Source organism: Lactuca sativa, chromosome 4 (genome assembly GCF_002870075.4).
Source record: "Lactuca sativa cultivar Salinas chromosome 4, Lsat_Salinas_v11, whole genome shotgun sequence".
NCBI lineage: Eukaryota > Viridiplantae > Streptophyta > Magnoliopsida > Asterales > Asteraceae > Lactuca > Lactuca sativa.
In genome coordinates this window covers 311,786,218-311,800,571 of record NC_056626.2, presented here as the reverse complement: position 1 = coordinate 311,800,571, position 14,354 = coordinate 311,786,218, and positions in this window count along the sequence as shown.

Genomic DNA, 14,354 nt, shown 5'->3' with positions numbered 1-14,354 from the left:
CAGTCCTTCGCCCCTAAGCGAAGCTGGTTCAACGCAAACCGAACTCTCAGATGCTCCGGACATGAACATGTGTAGAAGCACCCCTCTATGTCAGAGATCCACCTCATCGCGGCTATCGGATCCTGAGTCCCGTCAAACTCTGGTGGCTTCGTGTTGCTGAACTCTCGGTACAACAACGAGTCACCCCCTTGCGGCTTGGCAGCAGCAACGGCCGCAGTGGTTGCTGCAACAGCAGCGTTAGAAAGAGCAGCATACCGCTCGTCGAAAGTCTCAATCAAGGTGGTCTTAATAGACCCGAACATCTCTGGAATCTCAGCCCTGATGGCCGCAGCCACCTCCTCGTGGATGATCCTACGGATCTCCTCATCACTCGTCCCACTGATCTCTGGTGTGTGGCATGTCCCAACCATGATCTACCTCTAAAATACAACATAAAGAAATATCAAGGACTCGCTCAAGCATACATACAATCGATAAACCCACCCTACTTGTTCCTTGGTACCCTAAGGATTCTTACTTGGACTATGCACTGACACGGTATCTTCAGTAGTACGGGCCCAATACTATCATCCACACCGCATCAGCATCCACCCCAAGTCCTCCTCCGAGGATCCCAAATCATAAGTACTCTATCTTTTTTCACACATAAACTACCCTTCGGCAGACTCTCATAGCACCTCACTGCTACCTACTTACTCTAAAGCATCTCATGGCAGCAGAAATCTTCCTAGGCTAAGGCATCGCAAATCAGGCCACTCTAGTCCTAATATGAATACCTAGCCTACTTTAGCATGCATATCACAATTCAATATATCTCATAACACAAAATGTAAGGATGTTTGGGAAATCACCGTTCGAGCGCTGGATGATCGTACACACTGCTTCCTTGCGTATCTTTTCAATTCTTTTACTTTTCAGAAAAATTGTTTGTCTCATGAAAATTTTCTCAAATCCTCAGTTTGAGTTCAAATACACCCAAAGGTGAATCCGAATCCCTCAAACCAAGGCTCTGATACCAAATTGTAACGTCATAAAATTTCAACAAATTTTTCAATTAATTTTTAATAAAAAATTTCATTGTTAAATCATCCAAAAGACAAGTATCTGATGTTTCCAAAAAATACATAACATAATCCATAACCCAAGATCTCAAAAACATGACATCTGCAAGTATGTACTGATCAAGCTGGCGCCTTCCCGCGATCCATGCTAGTACCTGAAACACATAGCACATAACACTGTAAGCACGAATGCTTAGTGAGTTCCCCAAAATACCACATACTGCACATATGCCTTTCCAGGCCCTAGGATCTTCCAATCCAAGTGTCTCAGGGGATTTCCATCCCAGATCTCTGTTGACCTTCCGGTCCATATCCTCTTGACCTTCCAGTCCATATCATCATACTCATATCACATAACATATCACATATAGCATACATCACATACACATCATACACATAAGACCTTCCGGTCACACATAATTACCCAATTAGGTAAGGCATAGTGAGAAGACTCGCCTCAGATGTCTCGGTAAATCCCTGACTCGGTAGAAATACGATCTAGCCTCCGCCTAAATACATAAAGTAAATACTCTCATAAATATACCTCTCGGGACTAGACTTCATCCTCTCTTGGCACCCTCAGAAGGGTAAAAGACCATTTTACCCCTCTCTTGGCTCAAAGGCCCCATTGTTGACCAAACCCTAAAAGTCAACAAAAGTCAACGGTCAAACTTTGACCCGACTCGTCGAGTGCACTTGGGCGACTCGGTGAGTCTACACGTGTCCACTATCTTACTAGTCTCGCTTGGCACGTCGAGTCCCTCCCCTTGCTCGACGAGTCACACGTGGCATGAATCGCGGGGCTACCCCGACTCAACTCGCTGAGTCTCAAGATTAACTCGACGAGTTCTGCCTTGAACTCCAGTCCTCTAATCCCCTTCTGACTCACTGAGTCATTCCCCCAACTCGGCAAGTCTACTCACTGAGTGATTTACGGGAAACCCTAACCCTACTCGCCGAGTCTGCCCTTGGACTCGGGGAGTTCATGCCATGCACAAACTCAATTGACCTCCTAAGGTCAGATCTGTTCCTTTGATCCATAGATCTGACCTTCCCAAGCCTGATAAACACGTAAAGCTCGAATCTTGACACTCATGGGACGTCTAGGAGGTTTCACTTGGTGATTTAGCCCCAAAAATAACATCCTACGCTCAACGCCTCCATAGCTCAACATAAAGCAAGTTGAGATAAGCTCTTTAGACCACTATGGGTCTAGATCTGAAGTCTCAATGCGAATAGGGGCCATATTCTCACCATTTCTTCCATTAAAGGACATGAAAACTCTACATCTATGGATTCCTTCAACAAAACAGATAAAGGGGCGATATAGTACCTCAAAGATGAAGTCTTTTGCTCGAAATCCACAGATGCACCACCTCCTTGGTCTCCTCTAAGATGGAAACACCTCCTTCTTGCAAGAATCAACCAAAAAAATCAAGAAATGGCTCCTTTCCTCTCACACTCGCTCTAGCTCTTTTAGCATTTCTCTCTGGGGTTTGGTAGCCGCAAATGACGGACCTAAGGGCCTTTAAATAGGTCCCAAACCCGGGAAATTAGGGTTTCATTAAGCAGCATGGAATCGCCGAGTCCACTCATGGACTCGCCGAGTCCAGTCATGAACCCGGATGAGAATCCGCGACCCTACTCAACGAGTCTAAGCACCAATTCGCCGAGTTCCTCCATAAACTCCAAAATAAATGAATAAAATAATATACCTGGGAATCTGGATGTTACACCCCTTCTCGCTCCAAGGTTCTAAATCTTCAAGTCTCTTCAAGAAACACACCAACACACACTTTTAGGATACACACTCAAAATAAGGGTTAGCTTGATTAGGGTTTGCTTTTGGACGTGAAAAGCTGGTAAGGAGGCTTGAAAGGGGACTTAAGGTCCTTTAAATAGGGTGAAAACCCTAAAGATTAGGGTTTTCATAAACAGCCTCAACTCGTCGAGTAGGTTCCATAAATCACGTAGCCTGATCAATCTCTACACGACGAGTTGGGGGCAACCAACTCGTCGAGTAGGTTCTGAAAATGTGAATTTAGAACTTCAAATTGATACCTGGGATTCGGGATGTTACAATTCTCCCCCACTTAAACTAGACTTCGTCCTCGAAGTCCGTTGTAGCAAACATATATGGGTAATGCTCCCGCATCTCTGCCTCCGGCTCCCAAGTCCACTCAGATCCCCTCCTGTTCTCCCATTGTACCTTTACCAAAGGTACCTACTTGTTCCGTAGAACCTTCACTTTCCACTCCAGAACTACCACAACCCTCTCCATGTAATTCAGACGCTTATCGACCTGAATATCATCTAATGACACTACCACCTCCTCATCAAGTATACACTTCCGTAGCTGGGAGACGTGAAAAGTGTTGGGAATCTGACTGAGCTCCTCCGGAAGATCCAGTCTATATGCCACCTTGCCAACCCTAGAAATAATCTGAAAGGGTCCAATGTATCGGGGACCCAACTTTCCCCTATTCCTGAGGCGGATCACACCCTTCCAAGGTGAGACCTTCAGTAGTACCATGTCGCCAACCTAAAACTCCAACTCAGATCGGCATCGGTCAACGTAACTCTTCTGTCGACTCTGAGCAGTCTACAACCGCTGACTGATCTACTTACTATGCTCGGTAGTTTGTAGAACTACCTCGGTCCGACCCATCACCCTATGACCAATCTTGCCCCAACAGGCCAGGGTACGACATCTCCACCCATACAACAGCTCGAAAGGTGGAGCACAAATGCTGGAATGATAGCTGTTGTTGTAGGTAAACTCTACAAGGGGTAAGTGGGTATCCCAGCTCCCACCAAAGTCTATGGCGCATGCCCTCAACATGTCCTCGAGGGTCTATATGGTCCGCTCACTATGGTCGTCGGTCTGCGGATGATAACTGTACTGAAATGTAGCTCTTACCCAACTCCTCGTGGAACTTTTGCCAAAAATGGGAGGTAAACCGAAAATCACAGTCTGAAACGATAGAGACTGCAATCCTTTGTCGAGCATTGATCTCGTGAACATACACGTCGGCTAGCTTCTCGGCCGATGAGCTCTCCTGAATGGGCAGGAAACAGGCACACTTGGTCAATCGATCCATGATGACCCATAAAGCATCAAATCCCTTCGCCGTCCTCGGCAACTAGGTAATGAAGTCCATCGTGATCTATTCCTATTTCCACATGGAAATATCTAGAGGTTGTAGCTTGGCATCCAACCTTGACCATCCTACAGGTCAAGCACCTCTCAATATACCAAGCGATCTCTCGCTTCATGCACGGACACCGGTAACTCATACTCAAATCCCAATACGTCTTGGTGGCCCCGAGTGAATAGAGAAGTGAGACTTATGAGCCTCCTCCAGAACCATCTATCTGACCCCACCAGAGATCGTAACCCATAACCATCCGCAACGGATCAATAATCCACGACTATCCTGCATGAATCCGGTGATCTCGCCTCTAATCCTCTCCAACTTTCAGTTCTCTTGTCATACTCCCTCATAATAAATTTACAAACATACATTCGGCACTAGGAACGACCTAGACACATTCGACATCTCACAAAAACATTCGACTGCAACATTCTCCCCCTTTGTGAGGAACGTCAAATCTAAGCCGTCAGCATCAAAGCAACTTAGCGAATAACCCTTCGAATCTCAGCATACCAGTTGGCGACTTTGTGAATTTCAGCCTTTTCATTTTCATTGTTCTTAGCACGGCTGTTCATTTGAATCATGAGATTTGTATAATATGAAGTTGTATACCTCTCAACATCACACACTTGGAACAAGAATTTAGTGTTGTTTCCCTTCTTATTTTTTTTCCAACAAACACTATTCCAAATGGTTTCATACAGATCTCACCATCTTCAAAATTCTTCAAACTTGCCTGACTTTTCAACATAGATTGTGGAACAACGATCTGTTTTCCTAATGCTCGAGCTAATTCAACATCTGTCAAAGCCAATGAACCGTAATAACCATCAATGAATACCTTCAAGTGTGCAAATCCAATTAAGAAGTCTTCTTTGTTTGTCACTTGCAGCTTTGAGACATCAACACTCTTCAATATATTCACAACATAGTAGATCATGAAGGTTCATAATAGGGAAGTCTACAACGTGAAATCAAACCCTACATTGTTGGCTCGGACTGCATGGTATCCATAATTCTGCAACATACCCTCGAACAAAACATCTTTAGATATGTTGAGAACACGAACTATCTTGATAAGAGACCATACTTCCTCCTCCCTTTTTCCCAACACAGCATGGAAATGAAACTTCATGCATTTGAATTCAATTTTATCTTTGTATTTCTCTGCAACCTCAAATTGATCATCCACAAACATCATATGATTGATAGGAAAGTCCAACTGATTGAAATTAGTATTCCTAGTATTATAGCTCTTCTTGGGGACTTTCTCAAAATCATGCATCTCCCCTGTCACAACCAAGGCTTCAATGTGTTCATAAGCATAGTGCTTCATAGGATCACCTTTGTGGAGACCAGGAGGATCATTTGCCCTTTGTCGAAGGATAAGTTGGATTTGACGTTGTTTATCCATCTCCTTTTCAATTGCAGCTTTCTTTTCTTCTGCAGTAGGCCCAATGAAAATTCCATTCCCTTTGTTATGTAGCTCTTCATGTAACATCCCTAAAATTCGAGCCAATTTAGAACTTTTTAAATCATTTAAAACCATTTAGTTATTACAACTTGTTTTCAAATTAGTTTAAACATCAGAGTTCCCAGAAATCATAATCATCAATCGATGAAGTGTACAGTCACGCCTTCACCTTCCTGCGGTCATTCATTGAACCTTAAACAATAAATTGAAACTGTAAGCTTGAATGCTTAGTGAGTTACCCCCAAAATACCAACCTCATATAACCATAATCATATCATATCAACAAATACAGAACAACATGCATAATGAGCCTTCAGCCTGACAGGACCACCTCGCAAGCCTTCAGTCTATCTGGACCGCTCTCCGAGCCTTAGGCATGACTGGACCACCTCGCAAGGCCTTCAGCCTATCCGGACCACTCGTCGGGCCTTAGATATGACTACCATACCCTTTCAGGTTTGTAGTCTATCCGGTCCGCCCTGGGTATATTGGCCTTCAGCACAAAGCAGGATCGCCTCAACTCATCCCAAATCAAAACACACATGTGCACATAACTATCATACGCTAAAATACATATATAACAATCAAACCAATCTAACAGATCATATAGCATAGCAACATCCTATAACCAAGACATCGACCTAACCAGGTCACTAAGCATAACCATAACCTCATCCTAACTACCAGGATGCAAACTAATAAACATATCATGCCATAACCCGATACAGTCCATAAAGGAGCAACCTTGTGAAGCATGTTATCCGGAATACGTGTAACTGTAGGAAACACATCCTCATCATCTTCAATGGCCTTTGGAAAGTGATATAAAGAAACTTCTGCTATTTGTTCATCTTCAGGAACTAGAATCCCTTCCTTGTCATAGGCAAATTGAAGGATCAAACTCCAATAATGAGCACAGGAAATGTCATTCACAACATTAGTGTTACTGATACTTTTCACAAACTCTTGCCATAATTGAGTGGTGTAATCAACAAGAATATCATAATATATGCCTGCAACCAAGGCATAAATTTCCAATTTGGCCTTATCTAACCCAACACTTCGACTAGTTAAGCAGCGAAGGTAAATGCCAAAAAGAAAATTCCACAGACAGGGTAGACCAGATTTCTTAAACTCACTGATTTTGGTAAGAACTGGTTGGTAACCCATCTCATTAAACATATGAAGAACTTGGTCATTGGAAACTTCATAGAAATTATCAACAGTAGGGAGATTCAGTGTTTGTGCAAAAAGCTTATTGGTAAGTTTGAACTTCTTATCACTTGTCAGTTGAAAAGTAACCAGTTTCATCGCCTTGCTATAAATCGTTGTTGAACCAGCAAGGGATAACCATGACATGGGTATAGAGAAAGAAGAGAACATTAAAGTAGATAAGACTGGAATTTGTAAAGCAACAATAAGCATCCGCAACTCGTCTGGATATTGATCAACATCAGGATTGACTCGGAAATTGGTGCTTTGGACCTTCATGAGAGGTTGCGAAGTAATATCATCGGTCGTCTAGGATGCTTCAACATTTGTATTCTTGGCCGCCATTGTTAGGGTTAATTTGAGAAATTTTGAAGAAAACAGAGCAGTTGAATAGCAAAGGAATTTAGGGATTTTCATAATGCATAAATTTGGAATGAAAACCCCAAAACCCTTTTATACGTAAACCCAATTTTAAATTGAAGCGGTTTGAGCATTAATTACAGAGCCACGTGTCACCTAGAAACTCGGATCATTAGCCATAAAGTTAGCCACGCCTGAAAAAGTGATGAGCACTTATGCTTGAAAACCGCGTAGGAACCAAAACGTCACTTCTATCAATCTGTTCGGTAGTACCAAGAGAACTGGATCCGTTAAAAACTGAAACCTCCCAAAAATACAGTCCAAAATTTTCGTTTTAAATCATTTAAGAAAAACCCATAATTCATCAAACAACATAATAAAATCATAATTCATGTCTCAAACATCATATCAAAATATTGTATCAAAACTATACGTCAAATATCAGAGTCTAAAACTTCCCAGGCTGAAAATTGTGGTGTGTGCCATGTAGTCATCCTGAGCCCTTCCCCTTGCTAGTGGAAGTACTTGAAACCAAAACTGAAAATTGTAAGCACGAAGCTTAGTGAGTCTCCCCAAACTACCACATAACATACACATAATCACATATTGAAAACACTGGCCTAGCCCGCTACCTCGGGCCCCGCCCGACATCAGACAAATCTGACATCAGTCTCCGCCTGACATCAAGCCCTGCCTGGCATCGAGCCCCGCTCGGTATACATATCTGTTTCTACTAGGCCCCGCCTACTATACACATGCAAACATATAATCATAATCAAGCTAGTACATAACAAGCGAACACAACATTATAACTGCTAGTCTCAAGGCCCCGCCTATCTTGGGCCCCGCTCCTACTCTGCTACTAATGAGATATGGAACCCGTCCACACTCAGCTAGTGAGGAGATACGGTTCGCTGCCCACAATCATCTTCCTACCTTGCACATATAAGTATCACAAAGATAACAAGTATAACTAAACATGCATTCCTTCCTCGGGTACCACCCGACATCGAACTGTAGTTTGGAAACATACATATAAACCTTCCTCGGGCCTCGTACGACATCAGACTAAAATCTGAAACATATAAACTACATCAGGCTAGCCCCTACATCGGATCTAAATCTAATATACACTAACATTCACAAACGGGCCGACATTGGTGCCTTCGAACCGTTCCTACTGAAGAAAACTCACCTCACAAGCTGACTGTAGAATCCTACGAATAACCCCTTGCTGCTAGCTAGTAGATCCCCGAACTGCTGATCTCTTGACTCCCCGAGCTACCATTACCCAAAATAACAATTAGTCCAAACCAATAATTCTCCTTAGGGTAAAATGACAATTTTACACCTAGCCTAACTTGGTCCATATCTAAGGCCCAAAACCATAATATAAAAAGGCCCAACACCAGGTAGGCTTCCCAAGCCCACTAGTGTCCCACTAATGGCCCAATTTGCTAAATTAGGCCCAATCTTTCTAATGGGCCTTACTCTAAGCCCAAACATATTCTTGGCCCAAATTATCTGACTTCTGATGGCCCACTAAGGACCAAAGAACCAAAATCCAATGCATGGCCCAATCTGAGGCCCAAAACACGCCAAGCCCATATCTGATGAGTACGTGAGGTGTGCTCCTCTGTACGCTAAGCGTATAGGCAGCATGGTGTGTACGCTACGCGTACCTGCATGTACGCCCAACGTACTTCTCTGTTAAGTCACTTTGCCCATTAATCACTTAATACTCTATTCCAAAGACTATAATCACAGATCCAAGTCCTCTTCAACGTATTAATCAATAAAGTCACTGACTTGGTGACTTTACATGACCCTAATAAGCCCAAACTCTAAAATGGCATTCTATTTTCATAAAAATGATCTTAACTCATGCATGGACCCAATAAGAGATCCAAGATGGCAACTTTCTACCTTATGGACTCATTTAGCACTGAGAGTGGAAATTCTAAGCCTAAGAGTCAGATTTGAACCATAAAGCTCTACGCTTGGGACAAAAATGGTCCAAAACATCACAACTCTAGATCTAAGTACACTTGAGGAAAGTTCAAGGCCTTATACCTCAAGGTGACCTGAAAATGGAAGCAAAATCTCGGATCTACAACTTCTCCTTTGAACCACCACCTTGCATTGCTCTTCACTTGCTTGGAAAATGGCTTCACAACACCAAAATGCTCTCTAATGGCCTCTTAAGCTCCAAGAACGCTTAAGGAAGGATTAGGGTTTCATGGTGGATGTCTAAGAATGAGAGGGAGGCTGATATCTAGGGTATTATGTTCTTTATATAGTGCTTAGCACCAAAATTAGGGTTTAGGAACCCTGAGTGTACGCTGGGCTTACTCCTCCCACACCCGCATCCACTTACTTCTCTACGTTGGGCGTATCCCCAGCTTACGTTGGGCGTACTTTCGTGTTGGCCACCTTGCATGAATGGTACCTTCTTGCCACTTTTCTCCATTAGGGACCAATATTGCCAGCAACTTCAAAGTGCTATAATTCCTTCATTCTAAGTTTGTTTCCAACGAACCTTATATCCACATAAAGGTGGCGGGAAACCCTACGCTCCTAGTCATACCCGAAGCCTAAAAGTCTTCTGAATAAGACCTAAAAACCATAAAATACCGAATCGCCCAAACCCTTAGCCTCCGAGACCACAACCGGGTACTTCCAGAACTGGGTGTTACAAAAAACTTCAGCATGGAGGTAAGGATCTTTCACTTTTGGGTTGAAAAGAGAAGCCATACACCAAACTTTTTGAAATCGTCAGCTGAATTGGTATATACTTAGAACCTCGAGGATTTCGGTGTGTGACAATGTGTGCCAAAGAAAATGATAAGATCAAGATAAAAAAAAATTAACACCTGTGATGTCAACAAAAATCGACATAAATCAGTAAGATCCCAGACAAAGATCGCTTCGTTTTCCATCAAGAGAGATGTCGTACAACTTGTGTGGTTTCCCATGAATTACAATCGAATACTCATAAAGGAGTATCGAAGGGCATCTTGTTACAAAGCTTTGTGGGTCGGCTCAGATTTTGTTACAAACCACAACTTAACATAAGTGTGAGAAATTGTAAACAAAATTACATGTTTGACCAGTGTAGTCAATGACAAGTAAGCTTTGGAAAAAATTTATGAAGTAACAGAGAATTAGAAGTGATATCCAGACAGAAATCATATTCCAAAACAAAATTAAATTCTAGATCTTGTTGGGTAAAAATTTTGTTATTGTCGAACATTTTGGCAAGACCGCACAAAACTAAAAGAATATGATTTTGAATATCGAAAGATGGTACTGAAACAAATGTTTTGTTAAAAACTTGAACTAAAAAGTTCACCGTCAATTCATTGAATGTTTCAAAAGGATGGGTTTCACCTTCTTCACGGTCTCATGAATTGGGATCATAAACACAGACTTTTTATATGCCTAAATCCTGATTGGTTATACCAAAGATCTCGTGGACATATGTTATTGTGTGTGAACGTGTAAGAAGTTTTGGATGAAAAAGATTGGTTAAGACGACGAAGGTACCTCTGCCATAAGTGGACCAAGCAGAAAACTATTAAATCATGTGAGAAGAGTAAGGTAGCTCAGGAACTAATGTGAATATAGCCTAATTGGGAAGAAATCCTCATGATGAGAAAACCATTAAAGCTTTGACACATTGAATTATGGAGGCTTGGGTCAACATGCTACAACATGCTTCTAGGGATATCTTAACTAGTGCAATGTAGCGAATGCATACCTTTCCCAAGAGCTGCAAGCCATGTTCCACTTAGAAATCTTTGACAACAAACTACACAAGCTCTTTAATCAAAACAAAAAAAATATTTTTGGATTTTTGATATTAGAATGAGAAAAACAGAAATATGAAAATCTTTTTGAGATTTTTGATTTTTGAATAAAAATAACAAAAATAAGAAAATCTTTTTGGTATTTTTGATTTTTGAATGAAAAGAAAAAAAAGATAAACGTACCGGACTAGACAAAATAAAAGTATTGACACTACGTGTTGAGACAAAGTAACGAATCTTTTGACAAAACAGTCAGCAGAATGTCAAAAGCGAAGCATGTCGAAGGTGGGCCTATGAACAATAACCAAAACTTCGTCATCATTTGTCTTTATAACACATGTAGACCAGGAACTGCATTCGTATCTAACATGCCTAAGCCCGCCAACATTCATAGAAAACTCTTTTCATCCAATGGTTTTCTAAAGATATCAGCAATCTGATATGTGGTCTTGACAAAATGAACCTCAATGTTACCATCTTCTATGTGATCTTTGATAAAATGATAATGAAGCGCAATGTGTTTAGTCTTTGAATGTTGCATAAGATTGTGACGAATACGTATGTCACTATGTGAATCACAATACAAAGGAATTTTCTTCATGTTGATCGCATAATCATGTAGTTGACTTTGTATCCAAATGATTTGACAAGTGCAAGCTGCAACAACAACATATTATGTTTCTGCTGTGGAAATCGAAACACATGTTTGTTTCTTCGATTTCCAGCTCACAAGCTTCCCATCCAAGAGTTGACATCCTCCACTTATGCTTTTTTAATCAAGTTTCCAACAAACCTTTGAGATAGCGAAAAATATTCTTGATAGCTATAAGATGAGGCTTCCTCGGATTCCACTGGTACCTAGCAAAATTGCATACAACAAACATAATAATAGGTCGACTAGCCGTTAGGTATAGTAACGAACCTATCATGCTTCGATACAATGTAATATCAACAACCGACTTATCTATTGTAGGACCAAGTCTTGTGCCAACTGCCATCGATACTCGCAACTTGGAGTTACTTGTTATTCCAAACTTTTCAAGAAAATTTTGAATGTACTTTTCTTAATTAATGAAAATACCTTCTCTACTTTTATGAATATTTAAACCTAATAAATTGTTGATCTTCCCCATCATGCTCATCTCAAATTGACTCTTCATTATATTTTCAAACTCTTTTGTCAAATTTGGGTCAGTAAAACCAAAAATAATATCATCAATATAAATTTGAACAAGCATAAGATGATTCCCAACTTTCTTTCGAAAGAGAGTGGAATCAACAGATCCTTGTTTAAATTTTGATCATTTTAAGAAATTTGTAAGAGTAGCATACTAGGCCCATGGTGCTTGTTTAAGTCCATAAATAGCTTTGTCTAAAACATAACAATGATTAGGATATTAAGTACTTAAAAAACCTGGTGCTTGTTCGAGCACACCGTTGAGAAATACACACATAACATCCATTTGATATACATCAAAATCCTTATGTGCTGCATAGGCTAAATTTTTTTTAACCAGACTCGAGTCTTGCGACAGGGGTGAAGGTTTCTTCATAATCTATACCTTCTAGTTGCGAATATCCATTAACAACTAGCCTAGCCTTATTTCTTACAATATTACGTTCTTTATCAATTTTATTTTTGAAAATCCATTTAAGACCTATGATCGAAGTATCTTGAGGTTTCGGAACAAGCCGCCAAACCTTGTTTCGTTCAAACTCAGCCTATTCAGATTGCATAGAAACAATCCAATCAGGATCTTCCATAGCAATCTTAACTGAATTTGGTTCAAGTTTCGATATAAACACATTAAACATACAAAATTCTTTATGTGTATTGAGGACCTCATTCTTTGCATGAATTTGAGCTCTGGTCAATACTCCAGCATGTGGATCACCAAGAATTTGTTCTTATGGATGACTTTGAGTCCATCTATCCATAGGAGGATATGTTGGATCAACATCCAATGGTGCATCTTCGAACATTTCGTCATGTTCTTATCCATCACCTGCATTCGACAAATTATCAGTCATGTGATGAAAGTTTTCATGTAAATCATTTGAACTATTTGGAAAAGATCCATGTTGCTCCCCTTTAACAATTGGATCAATAATATGTTGCTCCCCCACAACATTTGCAATAACTTGATGTTGCACAGCTTCGAAAGTTTGCTCCCCCTCAACTTCATGTGACGAACTCAAGTGCTCCCCCTCCACTTAAGCATTGGCTAATACTGGCATACTTTAGACATTTATTGGTGAATTTTTTATTGAATTTAAGTCAGGAACAGGTGGTGTAACATTCAAAACATCAGAATGTTTCGATGCTTCTGGTACTTGATTATCATCAACAATAAGTCCTGCATCAATGGCCCTATTAAGAATACCAAAAATTAAATCATAATCACAATCTAATGAATTCAAGCTTTCAGTTTCATCATTTGATTCATTAATGATTGGTTTTTGTTCAAAACATTTTCAACTCTTTTAACATAATAATCATCAAATGTGAGATTATATGTTTCTTCTATTTTCTTGGTTCGCTTTTTGAGCACCCTGTATGCCACCGAATTATGAGAATATCCTAAGAATATTACTTCATCAGCCTTGGACTGAAATTTCGAAAGATTATCCTTAAGATTCATAATGAAGCATATGTACCTAAAAACATGGAAAAATTTAACATTTGGTTTTCGATTATTAATTATTTCATATGGGGTGATATTAAATCGAAGATGATTAAAAGATCGATTTTGAGTAAAACAAGTTGTCCAAACTACTTCAGCCCAAAGATATTGTGGAAGATTCACATATGTCAACATTTCTCTTGCTGTTTTGCAAAGAGATCGATTCCTCCTTTTGACAACACCATTTTGTTGCGGTGTGTAAGGAGAGAAAAATTATGCGAAATACCTTTGTCTGTTAAGAACAAATCTAGAATTGTGCTCTTTAACTCTGAGCCATTATCACTCTTGATCTTTCGAATGCTTTTCTTCGGACTTAATTTGATATGTTTGATGAAATCAATCATCACTTAAGCGTGTTCTGATTTCAACCGAAGAAAATTTACCCAAGTAAACCTAGAAAAATCATCAACAATAACCAAAATGTACCTCTTCTTGTTGAGAGTTTCAACTGTTGAAGGACCACATAGGTCAATATGAAGAAGTTCCAAAGGTTTGATGATTTTCGAATCAATAACAATTGGATGTCCTTGTCTGTGTTGTTTTCCTTGTTCACAAGCTGCACATAAAGTATCATTGTTAAAATTTAAAACTGGCAAACC